Source organism: the organism of the source record quoted next, unplaced genomic scaffold (assembly GCF_019419815.1).
Source record: "Pyrus x bretschneideri cultivar Hongxiangsu unplaced genomic scaffold, Pyrus_bretschneideri_v1 Contig20, whole genome shotgun sequence".
Classification (NCBI taxonomy): Eukaryota; Viridiplantae; Streptophyta; class Magnoliopsida; order Rosales; family Rosaceae; genus Pyrus; species Pyrus x bretschneideri.
In genome coordinates, this window is record NW_025999502.1 from 2,855,400 (window position 1) to 2,863,902 (window position 8,503).

General features: G+C 39.3%; 1 non-coding gene across 1 annotated transcript; it reads left to right on the top strand.

Moving 5' to 3' along the window:
* On the top strand, positions 1 to 5,574 carry LOC103940079. Its single transcript, XR_007258328.1, has 7 exons — positions 1 to 766; positions 1,456 to 1,763; positions 2,091 to 2,809; positions 3,453 to 3,581; positions 4,033 to 4,236; positions 4,746 to 4,946; positions 5,090 to 5,574. It is a non-coding gene; the product is annotated as an uncharacterized LOC103940079 (transcript).
* The last annotated feature ends 2,929 nt before the right edge of the window (positions 5,575 to 8,503 follow it).

Consider the following 8,503-nt stretch of genomic DNA (forward strand, 5'->3'; position numbering starts at 1 on the left):
TTTAAAAACACAGGAGGAGAGAAGAAGAAGAGAGAGAGAGGAGAGAGAAAACCAAAACAACGTTTCAGAAAACACCACCAAAGAGAAGAAGAAGAGTTGTTTTGGATTCATTTCAAAAGCTCCTCCGTCTCTGCGTCTCTTCGTTTCAAAACCCTGGCCCCTCTTCCTTCTCTACCTTCCGCTGCCGCAATTTCCATGGCATCAGCGTTGGTCTTGCAGCAATAGTTCTATATTTCCGGTTTTGCCCCTATACTCGCGCCGGGGAATGGCGGATAAGCCAACGCCTCCGCCGCCGTTTCGTCTGAACTTTTTGTGCTCGGCTAGGGTTTCGATTTCAGTTCCAGTGAGCTCCGTGAGGAGCCCGACATAAGATACGGCTGGGGAGCGCCGCCGCCGTCTGATCAAAATCGGTGTTTTCGTTCGCTCGTGTATATAATTGGAGGAGATAGAGAAAGCGACGGCCGTCGGTTCGGATCATTTCTGTTGCTTGTTGTTGTTGAAATGGCGAAGGGAGGTTACTTCTTGGAGAAGGTTCGGAGATGCGTACGGACGGTGTTCTTCATGGTGGCGATGGTGGTGTCGCTGCTTGTGTCGTCGCTGCCGGTGCTGGTGGCGATAGGGGACATGCTGGTGCCGTGCGTGTTGATATCCAGCTTCACGTGCGTCACGTGCTACGGATTCAAAGAGCATTTGCATCGATATGCCTTCAAGAGCTCGCTCACCGATATTCCTCTGGTCTCCTTTATCAGATCTCTCATCATTATCTGTATGCATCTTCCTCTCTTTTCTCTGAGCTTTTTATTTTTATTTTTTAGTTTTTGTGATTGAACTTTGATATTCCCCTTTAGGAATCCAATATTTATTTAATTTTAATTTGAAAAAAAATTCTGGACACTTATTTGCTTTCAGCCCAAGATTTTCTGTAGCTAATGAGAAAGAACTTTGAGGTTTTGTTTTTACTAAAATTTTGTTATTTGATGACAAAGTCACATTGTTTGTTTAAAAGCTTGCTTGTTTATTATGATTACTTTCCTTCTGGGTTTTATTCCTTGATGATCTGACATTGTTGAGCAAAATGTGCTTGTGTCTTGTGTGTTCAAAATAATACATTTCTTAGAATCGTAACTTTATAAACCTGCTCCGTTAAAAAAGTTGAATTTTTCGGATTCGAACATTCCCTTTGAACCTACAAATGCTATTTTGCTCGGAAGTAATGTCAATTCTGAGTATTTGGCTTAGTAAAGCTGAGTTTTTACTTTTCGAGTGATGCAGAAAAGTCCCTTTTAATGCCTATGTTTTTCGGCAACCATACAAAAGATGTCTGTTTGGTGTTGCTTACAGAATTTGATAAACATTTGCAGCGATACTAGTGAACCTTCCTTGTCTGCGGTACATATAAGGGAGTTTGAGTATAATTACACTAATGTGCTAATTTATGGATTTTGTTTCTTGCAGGCGTGTATTCCATGTGCGATGGCCCTGCTCTCTCACACGGTCCATACCTTGGAACTGTGACTTTCTGTTCCTTTGTCTCAATTCTTCTTCTTTCAATCAAAGCATGTCTTTTCACTGTAAATTCTCAAATAGAGGCTGAAGCTTCATCTTCCCTCTCAAGGCAGAAGCTCCACTTGAAGAAGTCATGGGGAATGCCTGTCTTGTTTCTCTCATCAGTAGTGTTTGCCCTTGGTCATACTGTGGTTGCTTATAGAACAAGTTGCAGAGCAAGGAGGAAGCTCATGTTTCACCGAGTTGATCCGGAAGCTGTAAGTTTGCATAAGTTTTTTTTTTTTTTTTTTAATTTCATTTATTTCATACTAAGATTTCCTTCCTTCTTGATTGTAGAAGATTTTTGCGTTGTTTGAGTGGTGCTTCTATGCCACTGTTTGGATTGATCGAATTGTAAATTTTTTCATGGAGAATATTGCTAGTATTAATTTCTGTAAACAATTTTTTGTGCTGTTTCAATGCGTGGAATAATCATGCTCTCTAACAGGCTCTATGTTCTAGTTATTACACTTGCCTATACAGAAATGATTATCTAACTAGAACTTCTGGTAGTTTGTAACGAACTTTGTTTATCGAATTAACAGGTCCTTTCTTGCAAAAATGTATTCTCTGGCTATCAGAAGGTCCCAAGATCTCCCACACCGTCAGGAGGAAGAACCCCAAAAAGTGACAGTGAAATGAGGCGTAAGCCTTTTTCTACAGCTCGAGATGGTGAACTCCCAGTCAGAGTAATTGCAGATATTGACAGCTTATTCATGACGTGCAGGGGGCTTACTCTTCATTACAAGCTTAGCTTGCCTGGTTCACCACCTCGTTCCTTGTCATCTACTGCGTTTCTTGAACCCAGCTCCCCAAAAATGGCTATAGGGAGGCCAAAACTTGATAGACATCCATTAAGTTTGTTATCAAAAGGCCAAAACCATCTCCACAGGAGCTACAGCAATCAATTTCATGGCTCATCTCTATATGTACCTTTATTGGATGGTTCTATGGTTTCTCCTGTTCTTTCTGAAGAGATTCCTGCCTTGAGACTATCCAATGCTGGCGAAGAGGATGAGGGTAGTACATTAAATTTTGGTACTCTAAACAAAGAATGGAAGGAAGTGGTCAGTTTGGTATTGTATTAGTGCATGGCTTTGGGGGAGGAGTCTTTTCATGGAGGCATGTGATGGGGACCCTTTCTCGGCAAGTTGGTTGCACAGTTGCTGCTTTTGATCGCCCTGGTTGGGGCCTAACCTCAAGGCTGCGACCGGAAGATTGGGAGGATAAAGAAATGCCTAATCCTTATAAACTTGAATCTCAGGTAATTGGCCACTCCCTTTAGTTAATTTATGATAACTTCCATGTACTTTACCCTTATGTTGGGGGTCTATCCAGAAGAGACTTCTTCCTACTCACCTGTTCTGGGATGAGATTCTAAATCTTCCCTCATGAGAAGTTTTAAGAGATAGCACTTACGAAGAAAATAAACGGCCGGGGAACACAGAATATACGATACAATGGCCAGTAGTATCTAGTTCTATAATTTAGATGTTATTTTGCTTATTTTTATGAGACTGGTGGGTGGGTGGTGTTGTCTTTGAAACGGCAGATTAATACTGTCTACTGATTGGTCTGGGTCGATATCCCTTTGAGTTTTTCTTGCAACACTAGACAGACCAGATGAGAAATCAGGAAAGGAAAGAAAACGAGCAACACATACAGCTGTTGTGTACGCCCTCTGTATTTGAAGTGGTTCTTCCTTGCTGTAAATGTACTGTCGTGTTTTCAAAGTTTTATAGTGTATCATGTAGGTTGATCCTAGTCAAATTGTTTTTGCAACATGGGCATATCATTGAACACAGTCCTGCAATGCGTATATTGGTCCCCTTCCCCATATAGCTTATGCGTTCTTCCAGTTTTTTTTTTCTAGACTTTATAATGATTTGAATTTTTTAATCTGTCAGATTGACCTGCTTCTTTCTTTCTGCTCTGAGATGGGATTTTCCTCAGTGGTGCTTGTTGGTCATGATGATGGAGGCCTTCTGGCTTTGATGGCTGCACAAAAAGTACAAGCATCAGTGAATTCTTTCAACGTGAGTATCCCTTCTTAGTTTCCGTATTAGATATCTTAAACTCATTGGACCACTTTTTGCTTCTTATCTGGTCCTACATGGGAAATTAGTTACTTTCACAAATATAAATTAGTACTTTATTATTGGAAGTTTTCATTATTATGACATTGTGTGTTCACTTCCACACTAAGTATGAGTTGATTACTTATATTGTACGAGTTGATATAGACTTTGTATGAGTTGATATAGACATTGTATGTTCACTTCCGCACTAAGTGCACATGTGGCTATTGAAAGAGTTTAAGATATAATAAGTGCGATATCACCATCAGTACGTGAAAGTACTGGGGCCATCCTCCATGCCTGCAACATTCATAGGAATCGATAAAGATATGCTTACATAGATGTTTTTCTTTTTATTTCCCTATTATTTTAATGTTACTTGTTTTTTGTTGTTGTTAAGCAATTTCAGGTTACAATCAAAGGTGTAGTATTGTTAAATGTTAGCTTGTCAAGAGAAGTGGTGCCTGCTTTTGCGAGGATACTCTTGAGAACTTCACTTGGGAAAAAGCACCTGGTTCGTCCATTACTGCGAACAGAAATTACACAAGTAGTAAATAGGCGTGCCTGGTATGATGCGACAAAGTTGACAACGGACGTTTTGAGCCTTTATAAGGTATACCCTTGAATTTTATGTGTAAATTTAGTCACTTGAAGTTGAAACAAGAGGAAAGCATGGAAACTGAACATACTTGAGATATTATACAGATAACATGTTGAAAAGGAAATTTTAAGGTCTAAATTAAGACACATTCCTGCAGAGTTGAGGGGTAACAGACAGATTTGACCACTTTTGGGCACTACGAATTTCTGAATGTATGAATGAAAAGTTTTTCCGATGTTTCCTCCTTTCACTTCCTGCAGCTCGTACTCATTGTTGTAATCAAAAGGCAGCCGATAAATTTTTTGGAAACATTGTTTTTGCTTAAGCTATGTCTTGTTGAGAGCATATGAGTGCAGGGGAGAGATTTGGGTTGAAGCATTAATATTTTTTGGATTAATGATTAGGTTCAGGTATACAGCAGAGCTTTAAAGTACATGCCAAGTATATCAAGATTGTGATTGGGTACTCAAATTTCAGTAATCGTTTGTGTGACCTTCCTTCTTGTTTTTTGTGGCAATCAGGCCCCTCTATGTCTAGAAGGATGGGATGAAGCACTCCATGAGATAGGTAGATTGTCATACGAGACACTTCTTTCACCAAAAAATGCAGAATCATTACTGAAGGCAGTTGAAGACATGCCAGTGTTAGTCATCGCTGGCGCTGAGGATGCCCTTGTCTCTCTTAAATCTTCCCAAGCTATGGCTTCCAAACTTGTAAATTCTGTAAGTTCCCGCTTTCTACCCTTTTATAATGTGAACAGTTAAAAGCTAGTGGTTCCAGTTGAACTGAATCGTATTTCCCACACCCTATTATTGTTTGGACAATCACCTTCTCGATTGAACTAATCGGGCATTGGCGTATGCAGAGACTAGTAGCGATATCCGGATGTGGCCATCTTCCCCACGAAGAGTGTCCCAAGGCATTACTTGCAGCAATGACACCCTTCTTAAGCAGACTCTTGGGCAAACAAGACATGCAAAGCCAATAGTGTACCTTCTTTTTAACTTCTAATTAGGGTTTTTATCTGTCGTAGGGTTACCTTTGTTTCTTTTTTGTCGTCGTCGTTTTTCGTGTTAAGAAATTTAGCGGCCGAGGGGAAGAGACTAACGTCATCTCTTCTTCTTGGTTTTATTGATGTCTTAGTTTGGAGCCTTACCCATACCTACATTCTTTAGGGTTTTAGAGCTCGTTCACTTGTAATTTTCCTCTCCTTTTTTACCCCTTTCAGAAGTATTTTTATTTATCTTTTGTTGTTTGAATAGTACTTGTTATTTTCCACCGAAGGGCGGTGGAAGATACATATTTGTACATTTATCAGTGCTTGAATTTAAGTATGGTTTTGCTCCACAAGTAATCTGTTTTGTTCTTTTGAATTATTCGATTTTTTATTACAAAAATCAATCAATGTAATTTCTGAAAATAAGTGTCGTAAATTAATGTGTCCTTTCATTATAATTTTGTAAAAAATTTGTAATGTACTGACATGAGTTTAATTGTTTAATAATTAATTAAAAGAGTGTCAAAATACCTTTTTGCATAATGGGATTATCTCAAGGCAGAGAGCTTGTATCACCAAGAGCATTGGGGAGCCCCTAGTATGCTCTCCAAGATTAAGGTTGTAAAGCTGTCGATTTTCCAAATATTTACGGTGATGTCATAGGATTCATCACCAATCCAAGCTGTCACCAAAGGTTGTCTCGAACCTGGTCTAATACGGTGAAGAGTGTAAAGATGGGTATCTTAAGGATTTTTTTTTTCTTTAGAAAGGAGACGGCGAAGGTTACCATAGATGGAGGTAGAGGAGTGTAGGTTGAGATCGGAGGTGATTGCATGACTAGGTTTTTGAGTTGACAACGTTTTAATTAACAATTACATTATTAAATCTATTTTTAATTTAATTAGACTTTTGGGTCATATTTATGTGTCAAAGCAGTATATAATAGATTTTTTATGGAATTGTAACAGAATGATCGCATTAATTTAAGACACCTATTTTTAGGACTAAATTTATCAATTTTCAATTTCAAGGATCATCTTCTAGTGTGAGTCAATTTCAGGGTCCATTTGTGATTAAGAAAATGACTTATGAGACCCATTTATGTGCCACATTAACACATAATAGAATTTTTGACATAATTGTGATGGAAGGACCACACTAATTTGCTACACCTATTTTCAGGGACTATATTGATTGATTTTCAATTTCATAGACCATCTTGATCGTGTGGTTCAATTTCAAGAATCATTTGTGATAAAAAAAAAAAAAAACCTCTATTCTTTATGTGCCTTCTATTTTTGTTTTTGGTATCAATTCTACAAGTGTCTTGGGGTGGAGTGTGGACTGCAGGTTGAGTTCAAGAGTTGTAGGGAAACTGCTCATTTTGGGTCCTCCAGGATGAGTCAAGGATGGGGACTTAAAAATAGGGGGCGACGAACAACCATCCAACGGCTGTACCTAAAAATAGACGCAGTTGGGAGCACCATCAAGCGGCTGATGGTCTGCTGAAAACAGGTGGTGCTTGCCATTCATTATCCAACCGCAGCACCTAAAAATAGTCGGCACTGATCCACCACTGAACAGCTGCTGGTCTGCTGAGTGATTATCCATCACCATCCGACTCCTGCCCCTAAAAATAGTCGACGGTAAGAGAGCACCATTGAGCAACTGATGGTCTGCTGCATAGCAGGCGGTGCTTGCCTGTCGTCACCTTCCAATGCCTCACCTAAAAAATAGTCGGCGGTGAGCACCATCAAAAGGCAGCTGCTCCCCTGGATAAAAGGCTGTGTTTGCCAGGTCCACCACCCAAGCTGCGCCTAAAAATAGGTGCCGGCTAGGACCATTGAACTGTTGCTGGTCTAGTGGATATAGACAGTGCTTGATGAAGCTCATTTCTTGGGCGACAAGCTATTTTTTAGTTACGAAGATCGGTAAGAAAGGGTTAATTAGCTTATATGTGGAAGAAGTTAGGGTGTAAATCACGACCTTAAATATTCTTTGTTTTGCTACATGGAATAATGCTTGGCTGCTGAAAGAAAAGAGGTAAGTCCAGTTGAAAAATTAATAAAAAATGGACACGTGTCCATTTGTTTGGGGTGATGTTGGTTCAAGTTTTCAATTCTTTAATTGTTCGATCATATGTTCATTTGTGCTTGGGCACTTGCTCATTTAGCAGAACTTGATGCTCTTTTTTCAGCAACCAAGCATTATTCTGCGACATGCACGTTTGCATAGATGATAGCCACTCTGTCATTGTTTGTAGCATATATGCTATTAAAGTGTAAAGACACTCCCAAATTACTATGACCCAACATAATGTTAGGCTATCTCCAATACACCAGAAAATTCAGAGCCAAAAGTTATATTTGATTGTAAATTTGACTCATTCCCTCTCCAATGCATTCAAAAAGTTGAAATCATATAATGAATTTGGTGTTATATGCAAAGTCATATTTTATCTTTGCTATAACTCTCGATTTAAAAGTGAGACCTCCATCTTTAGAAGTTACAAAAGCTACATTTAACTGTAAAATTGACTTAATCTCTCTCGCATAAGAGTTAAATGTTAGAAATTCATATTTGACTTTGTTTGCAATAGAAATCTTATAACTTGCACAACTGCATTTGAAGTTATATTCCAACTTTGGTGTGCCTAAAGTTTGAGCCTAGGCAAGTGGTGTTGGTTTGTGTAATATTTACGAGGGAGTTTCTTCATGGGAGATTTGGACCTCGCTTTGGTTATCCTTGCCCAATTTATAGAACAGGTTTTCCTTATTTCTGATAGGTGAAAGGATGCCGTAAAAAACAACTTATTTCTCGAGTTAAAAAAGGAGTGCACACATTGACTAAAAGGTAACGCGCGATTCCTTGCAAGCTTGCAGCTGGTCCTGGGTTCATGGGGCAGCTAATGGAGCGGATTTTGTTGCGTTGCATTAAGGAGCGGAGATGAGCGATTTGCTGGGTCGATAGACACCATCTTCATTTGTCAGGATTTTGAACAATGATGGCTTGCTGTGTCTGCCAATTGACGTGAGCGCGTGAGAAGCTTGAGGGGATGACATCGGGGCTATTTGTAGCAACATCTTTATTGTTTTCGCTTTCCTTCTTCCTGTTATGTATGTATGTTTGTTAGCCTTCTATTTGGCTTTGTGTACTTTTGGCGTTTTGCCATGAGTTTGAATTGAGTTTCAGCTTCCAAAAAACGAAAAGTCTTCACCACTGAGAGCTTTCAATCGGAAATGTGAGGTTTTGTATTTTCCTAAACCTCAACTCTTTTGACAT